Source organism: Rattus norvegicus, chromosome 2 (genome assembly GCF_021556685.1).
Source record: "Rattus norvegicus strain SHRSP/BbbUtx chromosome 2, alternate assembly SHRSP_T2T, whole genome shotgun sequence".
Lineage (NCBI taxonomy): Eukaryota > Metazoa > Chordata > Mammalia > Rodentia > Muridae > Rattus > Rattus norvegicus.
The window spans coordinates 20,542,316-20,561,961 of record NC_141535.1 but is presented as its reverse complement, the minus strand read 5'-3'; positions in this window follow the sequence as shown (position 1 = coordinate 20,561,961).

Below are 19,646 nucleotides of genomic sequence, written 5' to 3'. Positions count from 1 at the left end.
GATGTTGAACATTTCTTTAGGTATATCTCAGCCATTCAGCATTCCTCAGCTGTGAATTCCTTGTTGGCTCTGAACCCCATTTTTAATAGGGTTATTTGTCTCCCTGCAGTCTGACTTCTTGAGTTTTTTGTATATTTTGGATATAAGCCCTCTATCAGTTGTAGGACTGGTAAAGTACTTTTCCCAATCTGTTGGTTGCCATTATGTCCTAACAACAGGGTCCTTTGCCTTACAGAAGCTTTGCAGTTTTAGGAGATCCCATTTGTCGATTCTTGATCTTAGAGCATAAGCCATTGTTGTTTTGTTTAGGAAATTTTCTCCAGGGTTCATGTGTTTGAAGTTCTTCCCCACTTTTTCTTCTATTAGTTTGAGTGTATCTGGTTTGATGTGGAGGTCAATGGTCCACTTGGACTTAAGCTTTGTACAGGGTGATAAGCATGGATCGATCTGCATTCTTCTATATGCTGACCTCCAGTTGAACAAGCACCATTTGCTGAAAATGCTTTCCTTTTTCCATTGGATGGTTTTGGCTCCTTTGTCAAAAATCAAGTGACCATAGGTGTGTGGGTTCATTTCTGGGTCTTCATTCTATTCCACTGGTCTATCTGTCTGTCTCTGTACTAATATCATGCAGTTTTTTATCACTATTGCTTTGTAATAATGCTTGAGTGCAGGGATAGTTATTCCCCCAGAAGTCCTTTTATTGTTGAGGATAGTTTTAGGTATCCTGGGTTTTTTGTTATTCCAGATGAATTTGTAAATTATTCTGTCTAACTCTATGAAGAATTGGGTTGGAATTTTGATGGGGATTGAAATGAATCTGTAGATTGCTTTTGGTAAAATGGCCATTTTTACTTTATTAATCCTGCCAATCCATGAGCATGGGAGATCTTTCCATCTTCTGAGGTCTTCTTCAATTTCTTTCTTCAGAGGCTTGAAGTTCTTATCATACAGATCTTTCACTTGCTTGATTAGAGTCACACTGAGGTATTTTATATTATTTGGGACTATTATGAATGGTGTCGTTTCCGTAATTTCTTTCTCAGCTTGTTTCTCATTTGTGTAGAGGAAGGCTACTTATTTATTTGAGTTAATTTTATAACCAGCCACTTTGCTGAAGGTTTAGTAGTTCTATGGTGGAACTTTTGAGATCACTGAAGTATACACTCATATCATCTGCAAATAGTGATATTTTGACTTCCTTTCCAATCTGTATGCATTTGATCTACTTTTGTTGTCTTATTGCTCCAGATAGGACTTTGAGAACTATATGCAATAAGTAGGGAGATAGTTGGGCACTTTGTCTAGTCCCTGAGTTTAGTGGGAGTGCTTCAAGTTTCTCTCCATTTAGTTTAATATTAGGTTCTGGTTTGCTGTATATGGCTTTTACTATGTTTAGATATGGGCCTTGAATTCCTTTTCTTTCCAGGACTTTTATCATGGAGAGGTATTGAATTTTTTCAAATGCTTTCTCAGCACCTAATGAAATGATCATGTGGTTTTTATCTTTCAGTTTGTTTATATAGTGGATTGCATTGACGGTTTTCTGTATATTGAACCATTCCGGCATGCCTGGAATGCAGCCTACTTGATCAGGATGGAAGATTGTTTGGATGTGCTCTTGGGTTCAGTTTGCAAGAATTTTATTGCATATCTATGTGTCGATATTCATAAGGGAAATTGGTCTGAAGTTCTCTTCCTTTGTTGGGTCTTTGTGTGGTTTAGGTTAAAGAGTAATTGTGGCTTCATAAAGGGAATTCGGTAGCACTCCATCTGTTTAAATTTCATGGAATAATTTGGATAGTGTTGGTATGAGGTCTTCTATGAAGGTCTGATACATTTTTGCACTGAACCCATCTGGACCTGGGCTCTTTTGGATTGGGAGAATTTTAATGACTGCTTCTATTTCTTTAGGAATTATAGGGATTTTAAATGGATTATTTGTTCCTGATTTAACTGGGTACCTGGTATCTGTCTAGGAAATTGTCCATTTCCTGCTGATTTTCATGTTTTGTTGAATATAGGTTTTGCAGTAGGATCTGATGATTTTTTTAATTTCCTTTTGCTCTGTTGCTATGTTTCCCTTTTCATCTCTGAATATGTTAACTTGGACAGACTCTCTGTGTCCTCTGGTTAGTCTGGCTAAGGGTTTATTTATCTTGTTGATTTTCTCAAAGAACCAGCTTTTGGTTTTGTTCATTCTTTGTATAGTCCTTTTTGTTTCTACTTGGTTGATTTCAGCTCTGAGTTTGATTATTTCCTGCTTTCTACCCCTCGTGGTTGTATTTGTTTCTTTTTGTTGTAGAGCTTTTAGTTGTGCTGTCAAGTTGCTGATATATGCTCTCTCCTGTTTCTTTCTGCAGGCACTCAGAGCTATGAGTTTTCCTCTTAGCACAGCTTTCATTGTGTCCCATAAGTTTGGGTATGTTGTCCTTTCGTTTTCATTAAATTCTAAGAAGTCTCTAACTTCTTTCTTTATTTCTTCCTTGACCAGGTTATCATTGAGTAGACCATTATTCAACTTCAATGTACATGTGGGCATTCTTTCTTTTTGTTATTGAAGACCAGCTTTTGCCCGTGGTGGTCTGATAGGACGAATGGAATTATTTCTATCTTTCTGTATCTTTTGATGCCTGTTTTATGACTGAATTTTTGGTCAGTTTTGGACAAAGTATCATGAGGTGGTGAGAAGAAGGTATATGCTTTCGTTTTAGGATAGAATGTTCTATAAATATCTGTTAAGTCCATTTGGTTCATGACTTCTGTTAGTATGTCTATGTCTCTGTTTAATTTCTCTTTCCATGATCTGTCCATTGATGAGAGTGAAGTGTTGAAATCTCCTACCATTATTGTGTGAGGTGCAATGTGTTTTTTGAACTTTAGTAAGGTTTCTTTCATGTATGTAGGTGCCCTTTTATATGAAGCAAAATATTTAGGATTGAGAGTTCATCCTGTTGGATTTTTTCTTTGATGAATATGAAGTGTCCTTCTTTATCTTTTGTGATAACTTTTGGCTGAAAATGGATTTTATTCAATATTAGAATGACTATTCCAGCTTGCTTCTTCAGAACATTTCCTTGGAACATTGTTTTCCATCCTTTTACTCTGAGGTAGTGTGTGTCTTTTTCTCTGAGGTGTGTTTCCTGTCGGCACCAAAATGTTGGGTCCTCATCGAATATCCAGTTTGTTAATCTGTGTCTTTTTTTTTCTGCCCATAGACCTTTTTCATTATGAAATATTTCAAAGTGACATAAAGAAAAAGTAGTTTTGCAGATGTTAACATTTTGTCACCTTTGTACCCGCCCCCACATGACCCTTTTATTTATTTATTTTTTTTATTAACTTGAGTATTTCTTATATACATTTCGAGTGTTATTCCCTTTCCCGGTATCCGGGCAAACATCCCCCTCTCCCCTCCCCTTCCTTATGGGTGTTCCCCTCCCAACCCTCCCCCCATTGTCACCCTCCCCACCCATAGTCTAGTTCACTGGGGGTTCAGTCTTAGCAGGACCCAGGGCCTCCCCTTCCACTGGTGCTAGTACTAGGATATTCATTGCTACCTATGGGGTCAGAGTCCAGAGTCAGTTCATGTATAGTCTTTAGGTAGTGGCTTAGTCCCTGGAAGCTCTGGTTGCTTGACATTGTTGTACATATGGGGTCTCGAGCCCCTTCAAGCTCTTCCAATTCTTTCTCTGATTCCTTCAACGGGGGACCTATTCTCAGTTCAGTGGTTTACTGCTGGCATTCGCCTCTGTATTTGCTGTATTCTGGCTGTGTCTCTCAGGAGCGATCTACATCCGGCTCCTGTCGGTCTGCACTTCTTTGCTTCATCCATCTTGTCTAATTGGGTGGCTGTATATGTATGGGCCACATGTGGGGCAGGCTCTGAATGGGTGTTCCTTCAGTCTCTGTTTTAATCTTTGCCTCTCCCTTCCCTGCCAAGGGTATTCTTTTTCCTCATTTAAAGAAGGAGTGAAGCATTCACATTTTGATCATCCATCTTGAGTTTCATGTGTTCTATGCATCTAGGGTAAATCAAGCATTTGGGCTAATAGCCACTTATCAATGAGTGCATACCATGTATGTATTTCTGTGATTAGGTTAGCTCACTCAGGATGATATTTTCCAGTTCCAACCGTTTGCCTAGGAATTTCATAAACTCGTTGTTTTTGATAGCTGAGTAATATTCCATTGTGTAGATGTACAAAATTTTCTGTATCCATTCCTCTGTTGAAGGGCATCTGGGTTCTTTCCAGCTTCTGGCTATTATAAATAAGGCTGCAATGAACATAGTGGAGCATGTGTCTCTTTTATATGTTGAGGCATCTTTTGGGTATATGCCCAAGAGAGGTATAGCTGGATCCTCAGGCAGTTCAATGTCCAATTTTCTGAGGAACCTCCAGACTGATTTCCAGAATGGTTTTAGCAGTCTGCAATCCCACCAACAATGGAGGAGTGTTCCTCTTTCTCCACATCCTCGCCAGCATCTGCTGTCACCTGAGTTTTTGATCTTAGCCATTCTCACTGGTGTGAGGTGAAATCTCAGGGTTGTTTTGATTTGCATTTCCCTTATGACTAAAGATGTTGAACATTTCTTTAGGTATTTCTCAGCCATTCGGCATTCCTCAGCTGTGAATTCTTTGTTTAGCTCTGAACCCCATTTTTTAATAGGGTTATTTGTTTCGCTGCGGTCTAACTTCTTGAGTTCTTTGTATATTTAGGATATAAGGCCTCTATCTGTTGTAGGATTGGTAAAGATTTTTTCCCAATCTGTTCGTTTCCGTTTTGTCTTAACCACAGTGTCCTTTGCCTTGCAGAAGCTTTGCAGTTTTATGACAACCCATTTGTTGATTCTTGATCTTAGAGCGTAAGCCATTGATGTTTTGTTCGGGAAATTTTTTCCAGTGCCCATGTGTTCCAGATGCTTCCCTAGTTTTTCTCCTATTAGTTTGAGTGTGTCTGGTTTGATGTGGAGGTCCTTGATCCACTTGGACTTAAGCTTTGTACAGGGTGATAAGCATGGATCGATCTGCATTCTTCTACATATTGCCCTCCAGTTGAACCAGCACCATTTGCTGAAAATGCTATCTTTTTTCCATTGGATGGTTTTGGCTCCTTTGTCAAAAATCAAGTGCCCATAGGTGTGTGGGTTCATTTCTGGGTCTTCAATTCTATTCCATTGGTCTATCTGTCTGTCTCTGTACCGATACCATGCAGTTTTTATCACTATTGCTCTGTAATACTGCTTGAGTTCAGGGATAGTGATTCCCCCTGAAGTCCTTTTATTGTTGGGGATAGCTTTAGCTATCCTGGTTTTTTTTCTTATTCCAGATGAATTTGCAAATTGTTCTGTCTAACTCTTTGAAGAATTGGATTGGTATTTTGATGGGGATTGCATTGAATCTGTAGATTGTTTTTGGTAAAATGGCCATTTTTACTATATTATTCCTGCCAATCCATGAGCATGGGAGATCTTTCCATCTTCTGAGGTCTTCTTCAATTTCTTTCCTCAGTGTCTTGAAGTTCTTATTGTACAGATATTTTACTTGCTTGGTTAAATTCACAATGAGGTACTTTATATTATTTGGGTCTATTATGAAACGTGTCGTTTCCCTAATTTCTTTCTCGGCTTGTTTCTCTTTTGTATAGAGGAAGGCAACTGATTTATTTGAGTTAATTTTATACCCAGCCACTTTTCTGAAGTTGTTTATCAGCTTTAGTAGTTCCCTGGTGGAACTTTTGGGATCACTTAAATATACTATCATATCATCTGCAAATAGTGATATTTTGACCTCCTTTTTTCGATCTGTATCCCCTTGATCTCCTTTTGTTGTCTGATTGCTCTGGCTAGAACTTCAAGAACTATATTGAATAAGTAGGGAGAGAGTGGGCAGCCTTGTCTAGTCCCTGATTTTAGTGGGATTGTTCAAGTTTCTCTCCATTTAGTTTAATGTTAGCAACTGGTTTGCTGTATATTGCTTTTACTATGTTTAGGTATGGGCCTTGAATTCCTATTCTTTCCAGGACTTTTATCATGAAGGGATGTTGAATTTTGTCCAATGCTTTCTCAGAATCTAATGAAATGATCATGTGGTTTTATTCTTTCAGTTTGTTTATATAATGGATCACATGATGGTTTTCCTTATAATAAACCATCCCTGCATGAAGGGAGGTGTTTCTTTTCTGGTCCAATCTATTTGGAGTTCTGTAGGCTTCTTGTATGTCTATGGGTATCTGTTTTTCTAGGTTAGGGAAGTTTTCTTCTATGATTTTGTTGAAGATATTTACTGGTCCTTTGAGCTGGGAGTCTTCACTCTCTTCTATACCTATTATCCTTAGGTTTGATCTTCTCATTGAGTCCTGGATTTCCTGTATGTTTTGGACCAGTAGCTTTTTTTGCTTTACATTATCTTTGACAGTTGAGTCAATGATTTCTATGGAATCTTCTGCTCCTGAGATTCTCTCTTCCATCTCTTGTATTCCGTTGGTGAAGCTTGTATCTACAGCTCCTTGTCTCTTCTTTTGGTTTTCTATATCCAGGGTTGTTTCCATGTGTTCTTTCTTGATTGCTTCTATTTCCATTTTTAACTCCTTCAACTGTTTGATTGTGTTTTCCTGGAATTCTTTCAGGAATTTTTGCGATTCCTCTCTGTAGGCTTCTACTTGTTCTCTAAGGGAGTTCTTCACGTCTTTCTTGAAGTCCTCCAGCATCATGATCAAAAATGATTTTGAAACTAGATCTTGCTTTTCTGGTGTGTTTGGATATTCCATGTTTGTTTTGATGGGAGAATTGGGCTCCGATGATGCCATGTAGTCTTGGTTTCTGTTGCTTGGGTTCCTGCGCTTGCCTCTCGCCATCAGATTATCTCTAGTGTTACTTTGTTCTGCTATTTCTGACAGTAGCTAGACTGTCCTATAAGCCTGTGTGTCAGGAGTGCTGTAGACCTGTTTTCCTCTCTTTCAGTCAGTTATGGGGACAGAGTGTTCTGCTTTCGGGTGTGTAGTTTTTCCTCTCTACAGGTCTTCAGCTGTTCCTATGGGCCTGTGTCTTGAGTTCACCAGGCAGCTTTCTTGCAGCAGAAAAGTTGGTCTTACCTGTGGTCCTGAGGCTCAAGTTCGCTTGTGGGGTGCTGCCCACGGGCTCTCTGCAGCGGCAGCAACCAGGAAGATATGCGCCGCCCCTTCCGGGAGCTTCAGTGCACCAGGGTTCCAGATGGCCTTTGGTGTTTTCCTCTGGCTTCCGAGATGTGTGTGTAGAGAGCAGTCTCTTCTGGTTTCCCAGGCTTGTCTGCCTCTCTGAAGGTTTAGCTCTCCCTCCCACGGGATTTGGGTGCAGAGAACTGTTTATCTGGTCTCTTTCCTTCAGGTTGTGGCGGTGTCCCAGGCAGGGGTCCTGCCGCTCCTGGGCCCTCCCCCACGGGAGCCCAGAGGCCTTATACAGATTCCTCTTGGGCCAGGGATGTGGGCAGGGGTGGGCAGTGTTGGTGGTCTCTTCAGCTCTGCAGCCTCAGGAGTGCCCACCTGACCAGGCGGTTGGGTCTCTCTGTCACAGGGTCTGGGAGCAGAGAGCTGCTGCAGGCTGGGATCCGCGGGTGTGGGACTTCCGGTAAACACAGGACGTGCCCGGTCCTAAAGGAATTCTGCCTCCGTGTGTCCCGAGCTCACCAGGCAGCTTTCTTGCAGCAGAAAAGTTGGTCTTACCTGTGCTCCCGAGGCTCAAGTTCGCTGGTGGGGTGCTGCCCACGGGCTCTCTGCAGTGGCAGCAACCAGGAAGATATGCGCCGCCTCTTCCCAATCTGTGTTTTTTTATTGGTGAATTGAGACCATTGATGTTGAGAGATAATAAGGAATAGTAATTGTTGCTTCCTGTTATATTCGTGTTTGGATGTGAGATTATGTTTGTACTTTTCTTTGTTTTTTTGCAAAATGATTAGTTTTTGCTTTGTCTATGGTGTAGCTTGCCTCCTTGTGTTGGGCTTTATTTATTTATTTATTTATTTATTTATTTATTTATTATCCTTTGTAGGGCTGGATTTTTAGTAAGATATTGTGTAAATTTGGTTTCGTTATGTAATATCTTGGTTTCTCCATCTATGTTAATTGAGAGCTTTGCTCGATACAGTAACCTGGGCTGGCACTTTTGTTCTCTTAACGTCTTTATGACATCTGTCCAGGATCTTCTGACTTTCGTAGTCTCTGGTGAGAAGTCTGGTGTAATTGTGATTGGTCTGACTTTATATTTTACTTGACCTTTTTCCCTAATAGCTTTAAATATTCTTTCTTTGTTTTGTGTATTTGGTGTTTTGACTATTATGTGATGGAAGGAGTTTCTTTTCTAGTCCAGTCTATGTCGGGTTCTGTAGGCTTCTTGTATGTTTATGGGCATCTCTTTCTTTAGGTTAGGGAAACTTTCTTCTATGAGTTTGTTGAAGATATGTACTTGTCCTTTTATTTGGGAGTCTTCACTCTCTTCCATACCTAGTATTTTTAGGTTTGATCTTCTCATTGAGTACTGGATTTCCTGTATGCTTTGGGCCTGTATATTTTTCCGTTTTATATTATTTTTGACAGTTGTGTCGATGATTTCTGTGGAATCTTCTGTTCCTGAGATTCTCTCTTCTATCTCTTGCATTCTGTTGGTGATGCTTGTGTCTATGGCTCATTGTCTTTTCCTTTGGTTTTCTATACCCAGGCTTGTTTCCCTTTATGCTTTCTTTATTGCTTCTATTTCCAGTTTTATTTCCTTCATCTGTTTCATTGCATTTCCATCCAAGTCTTTCAGGGATTTTTATATTTCTTCTCTATAGGCTTCTGCTTGTTTATTTGTGTTTTCCTGTATTTCACTAATTGAGTTCTTTATGTCTTTCTTGAAGGCCTTAATCATCATGATCAAATGTGATTTTAAATCTCGATCTTGCTTTTCTGTAGTGTTTGCATATTCAGTGTTTCCTTTGTTGGGAGAATTGGCTCAGATGATGCCATGTTGTCTTGGTTTCTGTTGCTTGTGTTCCTGTGTTTGCCTCTTGCCATCACGTTGTCTCTGGTGTTAACTTGTTCTGATATTTCTGACAGTAGTTAGACTGTCCTGCAGGCCTGTGTGTCATGAGTGCTGTAGACCTGTTTTCCTGTTTTCTTTCAGCCAGTTTTGGGAACAGAGTGTTCTGCTTTCAGGCTTGTAGTCGTTCATGTCTACTGGTCTTCAGGTGTTCTTGTGGGCATGTGTACTGTGTCCACCAGGAAGGTCACTTGAGCAGAAATGTTGGTCTTACCTCTGGTCTCAGGCCTTGAATCGCTTCTCAGATCCGGTTTTCATCTCTCTTTGAGGGCCGGAACCAGAATGGCCTGCCCTGCCTTCTCTTGGGACCCTGTTTATAGGGGGCCCAGATGGCGCTAGGCGTTTTCCTCTGCGGTCAGAAATGTGGGCAAAGAGTAGTCTCCTCTTGCTTCCCAGGCATGTTTGCCCCTCTGAAGTTCTAGCTTCCACGGGATTTAGCTGTTTGACCTGGTCCCTCAGATCAGGGCAGTGTCTGGACCGCAGCGATGGGTGCCCCTATCTTCCTGTTCCCAGAGGCCCTATAATGTTTCCTATTGGGCCAGGGATGTGGGAAGGAGTGGGCACTACTTGAGGTCTCTCCTGCCCTGCAGTTTCAGGAGTGCCCCTCTGTCTTGGCGGTGAGCTCTCCCACAGGGTTTAGGAGCAGGGAACTGTGGGCCGGGATCAGCGAGGTTCAGGACCCAGCTAGAAACTGGAAGTGTCGTTAATGATTTTTAAATAGCTCTGCTCCCAGACCCGGTGAGAGAGAGACCGAACCGCCTGGTCAGGTGGGCACTCCTGAGGCTGCAGAGCGGAAGAGACCACCAACACTGCTCACCCCTGCCCACATCCCTGGCCCAAGAGGAAACTGTATAAGGCCTCTGGGCTCCCGTGGGGGAGGGCCCAGGAGCGGCAGGACCCCTGCCTGAGACACCACCGGAACCTGAAAGAAACAGACCAGATAAACAGTTCTCTGCACCCAAATCCCGTGGGAGGGAGAGCTAAACCTTCAGAGAGGCAGACAAGCCTGGGAAACCAGAAGAGACTGCTCCCTGCACACACATCTCGGACACCAGAGGAAAAAGCCAAAGACCATCTGGAACCCTGGTGCATTGAAGCTCCCGGAGGGGGCGGCACAGGTCTTCCTGGTTGCTGCCGCTGCAGAGAGCCCGTGGGCAGCACCCCACGAGCGAACTTGAGCCTCAGGACCACAGGTAAGACCAAATATTCTGCTGCAAGAAAGCTGCCTGGTGAACTCAAGACACAGGCCCACAGGAACAGCTGAAGACCTGTAGAGAGGAAAAACTACACACACAAAAGCAGAACACTCTGTCCCCATAACTGCCTGAAAGAGAGGAAAACAGGTCTACAGCACTCCTGACACACAGGCTTATAGGACAGTCTAGCCACTGTCAGAAATAGCAGAACAAAGTAACACTAGAGATAATCTGATGGCGACAGGCAAGCGCAGGAACCCAAGCAACAGAAACCAAGACTACATGGCACCATCGGAGCCCAATTCTCCCATCAAAACAAACATGGAATATCCAAACACACCAGAAAAGCAAGATCTAGTTTCAAAATCATATTTGACCATGATGCTGGAGGACTTCAAGAAAGACGTGAAGAACTCCCTTAGAGAACAAGTAGAAGCCTACAGAGAGGAATCGCAAAAATGCCTGAAAGAATCGCAAAAATCCCTGAAAGAATTCCAGGAAAACATAAATAAACAAGTAGAAGCCCATAGAGAGGAGACACAAAAATCCCTGAAAGAATTCCAGGAAAACACAAACAAACAGTTGAAGGAATTAAAAATGGAAATAGAAGCAATCAAGAAAGAACACATGGAAACAACCCTGGATATAGAAAACCAAAAGAAGAGACAAGGAGCTGTAGATACAAGCTTCACCAACAGAATACAAGAGATGGAAGAGAGAATCTCAGGAGCAGAAGATTCCATAGAAATCATTGACTCAACTGTCAAAGATAATGTAAAGCAGAAAAAGCTACTGGTCCAAAACATACAGGAAATCCAGGACTCAGTGAGAAGATCAAACCTAAGGATAATAGGTATATAAGAGAGTGAAGACTCCCAGCTCAAAGGACCAGTAAATATCTTCAACAAGTCATAGAAGAAAACTTCCCTAACCTGAAAAAAGAGATACCCATAGACATACAAGAAGCCTACAGAACTCCAAATAGATTGGACCAGAAAAGAAACACCTCCCGTCACATAATTGTCAAAACACCAAACGCAAAAAATAAAGAAAGAATATTAAAAGCAGTAAGGGAAAAAGGTCAAGTAACATATAAAGGGGGACCTATCAGAATCACACCAGACTTCTCGCCAGAAAATATGAAGGCCAGAAGATCCTGGACAGATGTCATACAGACCCTAAGAGAACACAAATGCCAGCCCAGGTTACTGTATCCAGCAAAACTCTCAATTAACATTGATGGAGAAACCAAGATATTCCATGACAAAACCAAATTTACACAATATCTTTCTACAAATCCAGCACTACAAAGGATAATAAATGGTAAAGCCCATCATAAGGAGGCAAGCTATACCCAAGAAGAAGCAAGAAACTAATCGTCTTGGCAACAAAACAAAGAGAATGAAAGCACACAAACATAACCTCACATCCAAATATGAATATAAAGGGAAACAATAATCACTATTTCTTAATATCTCTCAATATCAATGGCCTCAACTCCCCAATAAAAAGACATAGATTAACAAACTGGATATGCAACGAGGACCCTGCATTCTGCTGCCTACAGGAAACACACCTCAGAGACAAAGACAGACACTACCTCAGAGTGAAACGCTGGAAAACAACTTTCCAAGCAAATGGTCAGAAGAAGCAAGCTGGAGTAGGCATTCTAATATCAAATAATATCAATTTCCAACTAAAAGTCATCAAAAAAGATAAGGAAGGACACTTCATATTCATCAAAGGAAAAATCCACCTAGATGAACTCTCAATCCTAAATATCTATGCCCCAAATACAAGGGCACCTACATACGTAATAGTAACCTTACTAAAGCTCAAAACACACATTGCACCTCACACAATAATAGTGGGAGATTTCAACACCCCACTCTCATCAATGGACAGATCATGGAAACAGAAATTAAACAGTGATGTAGACAGACTAAGAGAAGTCATGAGCCAAATGGACTTAACAGATATTTATAGAACATTCTATCCTAAAGCAAAAGGATATACCTTCTTCTCAGCTCCTTATGGTACTTTCTCCAAAATTGACCATATAATTGGTCAAAAAACGGGCCTCAACAGGTACAGAAAGATAGAATAATCCCATGAGTGCTATCGGACCACCACGGCCTAAAACTGGTCTTCAATAACAATAAGGGAAGAATGCCCACATATACGTGGAAATTGAACAATGCTCTACTCAATGATAACCTGGTCAAGGAAGAAATAAAGAAAGAAATTAAAAACTTTTTAGAATTTAATGAAAATGAAGATACAACATACTCAAACTTATGGGACACAATGAAAGCTGTGCTAAGAGGAAAACTCACAGCCCTGAGTGCCTGCAGAAAGAAACAGGAAAGAGCATATGTCAGCAGCTTGACAGCACACCTAAAAGCTCTAGAACAAAAAGAAGCAAATACACCCAGGAGGAGTAGAAGGCAGGAAATAATCAAACTCAGAGCTGAAATCAACCAAGTAGAAACAAAAAGGACCATAGAAAGAATCAATAGAACCAAAAGTTGGTTCTTTGAGAAAATCAACAAGATAGATAAACCCTTAGCCAGACTAACGAGAGGACACAGAGAGTGCGTCTAAATTAACAAAATCAGAAATGAAAAGGGAGACATAACTACAGATTCAGAGGAAATTCAAAAAATCATCAGATCTTACTATAAAAACCTATATTCAACAAAATTTGAAAATCTTCAGGAAATGGACAATTTCCTAGACAGATACCAGGTATCGAAGTTAAATCAGGAACAGATAAACCAGTTAAACCACACCATAACTCCTAAGGAAATAGAAGCAGTCATTAAAGTTCTCCCAACCAAAAAGAGCCCAGGTCCAGATGGGTTTAGTGCAGAATTCTATCAAACCTTCATAGAAGACCTCATACCAATATTATCCAAACTACTCCACAAAATTGAAACAGATGGAGCCCTACCGAATTCCTTCTACGAAGCCACAATTACTCTTATACCTAAACCACACAAAGACACAACAAAGAAAGAGAACTTCAGACCAATTTCCCTTATGAATATCGACGCAAAAATACTCAATAAAATTCTGGCAAATCGAATTCAAGAGCACATCAAAACAATCATCCACCATGATCAAGTAGGCTTCATCCCAGGCATGCAGGGATGGTTTAATATACGGAAAACCATCGACGTGATCCATTATATAAACAAACTGAAAGAACAGAACCACATGATCATTTCATTAGATGCTGAGAAAGCATTTGACAAAATTCAAAACCCCTTCACGATAAAAGTCCTGGAAAGAAGAGGAATTCAAGGCCCATACATAAACATAGTAAAAGCAATATACAGCAAACCAGTTGCTAACATTAAACTAAATGGAGAGAAACTTGAAGCAATCCCACTAAAATCAGGGACTAGACAAGGCTGCCCACTCTCTCCCTACTTATTCAATATAGTTCTTGAATTTCTAGCCAGAGCAATCAGACAACAAAAGGAGATCAAGGGGATACAGATCGGAAAAGAAGAGGTCAAAATATCACTATTTGTAGATGACATGACATTATATTTAAGTGATCCCAAAAGTTCCACAAGAGAACTACTAAAGCTGATAAACAACTACAGCAAAGTGGCTGGGTATAAAATTAACTCAAATAAATCAGTTGCCTTCCTCTATACAAAAGAGAAACAAGCCGAGAAAGAATTTAGGGAAACGACACCCTTCATAATAGACCCAAATAATTCAAAGTACCTCGGTGTGACTTTAACCAAGCAAGTAAAATATCTGTACAATAAGAACTTCAAGACACTGAGGAAAGAAATTGAAGAAGACCTCAGAAGATGGAAAGATCTCCCATGCTCATGGATTGGCAGGATTAATATAGTAAAAATGGCCATTTTACCAAAAGCAATCTACAGATTCAATGCAATCCCCATCAAAATACCAATCCAATTCTTCAAAGAGTTAGACAGAACAATTTGCAAATTCATCTGGAATAAAAAAACCCAGGATAGCTAAAGCTATCCTCAACAATAAAAGGACTTCAGGGGGAATCACTATCCCTGAACTCAAGCAGTATTACAGAGCAATAGTGATAAAAACTGCATGGTATTGTTACAGAGACAGACAGATAGACCAATGGAATAGAATTGAAGACCCAGAAATGAACCCACACACCTATGGTCACTTGATTTTGACAAAGGAGCCAAAACCATCCAATGGAAAAAAGATAGCATTTTCAGCAAATGGTGCTGGTTCAACTGGAGGGCAACATGTAGAAGAATGCAGATCGATCCATGCTTATCACCCTGTACAAAGCTTAAGTCCAAGTGGATCATCGACCTCCACATCAAACCAGATACACTCAAACTAATAGAAGAAAAAGTGGGGAAGAACTTCAAACACATGAACCCTGGAGAAAATTTCCTAAACAAAACAACAATGGCTTATGCTCTAAGATCAAGAATCGACAAATGGGATCTCATAAAACTGCAAAGCTTCTGTAAGGCAAAGGACACTGTGGTTAGGACAAAACGGCAACCAACAGATTGGGAAAAGATCTTTACCAATCCTACAACAGATAGAGGCCTTATATCCAAAATATACAAAGAACTCAAGAAGTTAGACCGCAGCGAAACAAATAACCCTATTAAAAAATGGGGTTCAGAGCTAAACAAAGAATTCACAGCTGAGGAATGCCGAATGGCTGAGAAACACCTAAAGAAATGTTCAACATCTTTAGTCATAAGGGAAATGCAAATCAAAACAACCCTGAGATTTCACCTCACACCAGTGAGAATGGCTAAGATCAAAGCTCAGGTGACAGCAGATGCTGGGAGGATGTGGAGAAAGAGGAACACTCCTCCATTGTTGGTGGGATTGCAGACTGCTAAAACCATTCTGGAAATCAGTCTGGAGGTTCCTCAGAAAATTGGACATTGAACTGCCTGAGGATCCAGCTATACCTCTCTTGGGCATATACCCAAAAGATGCCTCAACATATAAAGAGACACGTGCTCCACTATGTTCATCGCAGCCTTATTTATAATAGCCAGAAACTGGAAAGAACCCAGATGCCCTTCAACAGAGGAATGGATACAGAAAATGTGGTACATCTACACAATGGAATATTACTCAGCTATCAAAAACAACGAGTTTATGAAATTCGTAGGCAAATGGTTGGAAGTGGAAAATATCATCCTGAGTGAGCTAACCCAATCACAGAAAGATATACATGGTATGCACTCATTGATAAGTGGCTATTAGCCCAAATGCTTGAATTACCCTAGATCCCTAGAACAAACGAAACTCAAGACGGATGATCAAAATGTGAATGCTTCACTCCTTCTTTAAATGGGGAAAAAGAATACCCTTGGCAGGGAAGGGAGAGGCAAAGATTAAAACAGAGACTGAAGGAACACCCATTCAGAGCCTGCCCCACATGTGGCCCATACATATACAGCCACCCAATTAGACAAGATGGATGAAGCAAAGAAGTGCAGACCGACAGGAGCCGGATGTAGATCTCTCCTGAGAGACACAGCCAGAATACAGCAAATACAGAGGCGAATGCCAGCAGCAAAGCACTGAACTGAGAATAGGTCCCCTATTGAAGGAATCAGAGAAAGAACTGGAAGAGCTTCAAGGGGCTCGATACCCCAAAAGTACAACAATGCCAAGCAATCAGAGCTTCCAGGGACTAAGCCACTACCTAAAGACTATACATGGACTGACCCTGGACTCTGACCCCATAGGTAGCAATGAATATCCTAGTAAGAGCACCAGTGGAAGGGGAAGCCCTGGGTCCTGCTAAGACTGAACCCCCAGTGAACTAGTCTATGGGGGGAGGGCGGCAATGGGGGGAGGGTTGGGAGGGGAACACACATAAGGAAGGGGAGGGGGGAGGGGATGCTTGCCCGGAAACCGGGAAAGGGAATAACACTCGAAATGTATATAAGGAATACTCAAGTTAATAAAAAAATAATTTTTAAATATATAAATATGTCATATAAAAGACTTAACATTTTTAAATATTTACAAAAGTTATGAATGAAGGAGGATATATGCTAAATTAACTTTTATTAATTAAAATATAAACCACAGTGAAACTAATCTAGCAAGAATTTAATAGCATGTTCATGGGAAAAAAACTTAAACATAAATGTTGCATATCTTAAGTGCACATAATATGAAACTACCATGGTATTTGCAAGTGCAGAAAGTGAGACTTTTTTATAGTTTTTTTAATATCTAAAACTGGAAGCAACCAAGTTCATTGCAAAAAAAAGACTATAAAATAATAATATTTATATTAATTAAACTTGGTAACAATGGAAAATGATGAACTCTACAAACAATATATAGGGATTTAAAACTGTTGCTGGAATTCAGATTAAAAAGAGTACATATAGAAGTTAGTATCATACATATCTAAAACTGCTAAGTTAAGGCACAACTTGGTGCTTTATTATCACTTAAAATCAGCTCAGTGGTTTATATTATTTAGTAAGTTTGATCTCTGAAAAGAACATGGTATATTTTTCAAACTATAAAAATTATTATTGCCTTCATGGATTTACAGGATATACTACTTTATGCATTTATGCGTTTTTCAACACTTACTATGCATAGATTATAAAGTATATCATTATAATTTTATAGATTCTATAAATGTTTTGTGGCAGGATGGCTGTATTTTCCTAACACATTTTGTATACTTGTTTCTTCTCCCACATTATAACTATATAGTTATTTGCTCCTCCATGATATTAGTAAAGGATACATATTCAATAATAGCTATCACAGTCCATATTTTATATAGAAAGTATATGATTTGAAAGGTGAATTAATAAAGATTTTACTTTTTATATGTCTACTACTATTACATCAGATAACCATTTGTGAGTGTATCATATCCCAATCATTTGAACTTTTCCCATGTTTAAATTGTTCACATTATGCTATTTACAGTCCACATGGAGCTCAGTAAGAAGGAATACCAAAGTATGGATGCTTCAGTCCTTATTAGAAAGGGGAACATAGCATTCACAGGAAAAAATATGGAAACCAAGTGTAGACCAGAGACTGAAGGAAAGGCCATTCAAAGACTTTTCCACATGGGGATCCATCCTATATGCAGTCATCAAACCCTGACATTATTGGGGATGTCAAGAAGTACATGCTGACAAGAGTCTGAAAAAAGGAGGAAGTAAGAAAGATAAGAAGAAAGAGAGGGAATCAGGAAGGAAGGAAGAGAGAGAGGGAGGGTGAAAAAAAGTAGGAAGGGAGGGAGGAGGAACGGATGTAAGGAAGAAGAGACAGAGACAGAGAGAAAGAAAGGAAGAGACCACTTTAGTGTAAAAGAGGGAAAAATCAGCATGACGAAGAAGATGTGGAACAAAGAGAAAATTTACATATAATTGATGGAAATGTGAATTACTATATTCATGACAAGAACTAGTATGTGATAGAACATCCCATCCCCTGGGTATATAAGTGATGAAATATGAATCAGTATTTCTAAGAGATAGCTATGTTGATAGAACCTCCAGCATTATTCATTATAGCAAAATAATCAAACAAATACTCTGTCCATGGGTAAATGGTTAAAGAAGTTGCAGAGTACATAATAATAGTACTGAATAATATTCAGCAACAGTGAAATCATGCAGTTTGTATATTGTGAGTTTATCTGAACTACATGTTGTTAGGTGAAGAGTCAGAATGACAAATACTGCAGGTGCTCATACGTGGTAGATAGATTTGTCTTATGAGAATTGGTAAAAGCTTTTTCCTTTGGTTAAAATTTTTTCAAATACTACACCATTTCAATATGAGGGGAAGTAAATTTTCAAGATTTATTTTGCATAATATAGTGATTCTAATTAATAATATTCTTTAAAATGATTTTCTGCTTTTATAAATTTATATGCATATAAATTTTAAATGTTATTCATAAACATTTTATAAATATACTCTAAATTTCATATATATACATCTATTTTATACTTTAATTTTAAATTTGCATATATGCAAATTAATTGAGTCAATGTAAGTTTCTTGTCTTTCATCAATTAAGTGTTGGGCAAAAGGAAAAAGTCTACCTAATGTAATAAAGCAGGTATTAGTCCGGTAGTATAGTGTAATGAAAATCTAATTCTGCTTTGCTTTACAAATTGAACTCAAAATGAAATTTTACACTCATAACAATTTCTCATGTTCTTTGAAATGTCTGTCTTTTAATAACTCTTCTTGTAATAAATCTGGCCCATCTGCATGAAGACAGCTACACCTTACTGCTTTATATCCCAGTGGGGTCCATCATGCTTGTCTCATTATATTTTTCTATCTCAATTCTGCAAAAGTCTTTGATCCTATATGACTACCAAGTTTTTAAATCTCAAGATAAAATTTCACACATCTACACACTTAATAATCTATCAATATTGATCTATAGCATTTTACACAGAAACATTTATGATTTGCTGAAAGCCAAAATTATAGTTGTTTTCTTTTTCTTTATCTTTTAATTTTTCTTTCTCCCTCTCTCTTAGCTTGAAAGGATAGATTTTTACTATACTGAACTCCAAACTTTGTAGCTTAATTTTTGCACGATCTATCTTTTTTCAAAAAAGTCATCATTTTTACCAGTGATTCCCTTATAAAATATTTTCCTTTTTCTATATTGAATGTCAATTTTAGGTGGCTTAAGGAAGGCATATCTTTATAGAGTTTATTAATTTTCTGGAATCCGTGAATTGACTTTTTACTAATGTTGAAAGATTTTATTGGTCATATAAGTATGTTTAAGCAATATTTCTCTTCCTGAGTACTTGAATGTCATGTTCTGCTGTTTGCTGTTGTTCTTCATCTGGTTGAGATTATTTCTGTACACATACCTTGAGCTGTCTTATATTGAATAGTCTATACTGTAATGTTAATGTGATTATGCTAAACTCTCCAATCTCCATTTAATGATTAGTGACATGTAGGAAGCACATATTTCAGAAATAATGTTTCTGTTTTAGAATTTCAATGCATTGAAGGATTAAATTTTCAAATATATTCTTATGGCATATTGCATAAGATTTACTATAGATTATGTCATCATGTTTTTTGCTAATTTTAATGTTTGAGTCATTTAAAATCTCTTTAAGTTGAGATTTTAAACTTTTATTACAAATTGTATTCCACTATTCTTTCCACTTGTGTTAATTTTATTGGTTTGTCATACATGTTGATGAAAGATCAAGGTTAAAATATTCAGAGATGTCACTGTGTCACTTTGGTTTCTGAATGCTTGTTTTTAGCCTTGTTAAGAGAAAGTGCTTTGACATTTCTATTTGAATGGATACAAAATCTCAGTCCTAGAAAATAGACCTCATCCATGTCATGGCCTCACTAAC